Below are 1403 nucleotides of genomic sequence, written 5' to 3' on the forward strand. Positions count from 1 at the left end.
GCACCCGAATCCGCTCCGGGGACGCCGCCGCCGTCCGACCGTGCACTCTGCCCGTCGGTCGTCGACGCGCCCGCGTGACTATCGAATACCCGGTACCGGGGCTCCGAGACCCCGTAACGTGTTCGGCGCACGCCACCGACGACCGCCCGCGGTATACCGTCCGCTGCCGAAATCATTTTTTTTTTTCACCTCGAACACCGCCCGTCGAACGCCGACCAATTTATCCTAAGTCCATGCACGGCACAGTGGCACCCGAATCCGCTCCGGGGACGCCGCCGCCGTCCGACCGGCACTCTGCCCGTCGGTCGTCGACGCGCCCGCGTGACTATCGAATACCCGGTACCGGGGCTCCGACACCCCGTAACGTGTTCGGCGCACGCCACCGACGACCGCCCGCGGTATACCGTCCGCTGCCGAAATCATTTTTTTTTTTCACCTCGAACACCGCCCGTCGAACGCCGACCAATTTATCCTAAGTCCATGCACGGCACAGTGGCACCCGAATCCGCTCCGGGGACGCCGCCGCCGTCCGACCGGCACTCTGCCCGTCGGTCGTCGACGCGCCCCGCGTGACTATCGAATACCCGGTACCGGGGCTCCGAGACCCCGTAAACGTGTTCGGCGCACGCCACCGACGACCGCCCGCGGTGTACCGTCCGCTGCCGAAATCATTTTTTTTTTTTCACCTCGAACACCGCCCGTCGAACGCCGACCAAATTTATCCTAAGTCCATGCACGGCACAGTGGCACCCGAATCCGCTCCCGGGGAAGCCGCCGCCGTCCGACCGGCACTCTGCCCGTCGGTCGTCGACGCGCCCGCGTGACTATCGAATACCCGGTACCGGGGCTCCGAGACCCCGTAACGTGTTCGGCGCACGCCACCGACGACCGCCCGCGGTGTACCGTCCGCTGCCGAAATCATTTTTTTTTTTCACCTCGAACACCGCCCGTCGAACGCCGACCAATTTATCCTAAGTCCATGCACGGCACAGTGGCACCCGAATCCGCTCCGGGGAAGCCGCCGCCGTCCGACCGGCACTCTGCCCGTCGGTCGTCGACGCGCCCGCGTGACTATCGAATACCCGGTACCGGGGCTCCGAGACCCCGTAACGTGTTCGGCGCACGCCACCGACGACCGCCCGCGGTGTACCGTCCGCTGCCGAAATCATTTTTTTTTTCACCTCGAACACCGCCCGTCGAACGCCGACCAATTTATCCTAAGTCCATGCACGGCACAGTGGCACCCGAATCCGCTCCGGGGAAGCCGCCGCCGTCCGACCGGCACTCTGCCCGTCGGTCGTCGACGCGCCCGCGTGACTATCGAATACCCGGTACCGGGGCTCCGAGACCCCGTAAAAGTGTTCGGCGCACGCCACCGACGACCGCCCGCGGTGTACCGTCCG

This window comes from Acyrthosiphon pisum, chromosome A1 (assembly GCF_005508785.2).
Source record: "Acyrthosiphon pisum isolate AL4f chromosome A1, pea_aphid_22Mar2018_4r6ur, whole genome shotgun sequence".
Taxonomy (NCBI): domain Eukaryota; kingdom Metazoa; phylum Arthropoda; class Insecta; order Hemiptera; family Aphididae; genus Acyrthosiphon; species Acyrthosiphon pisum.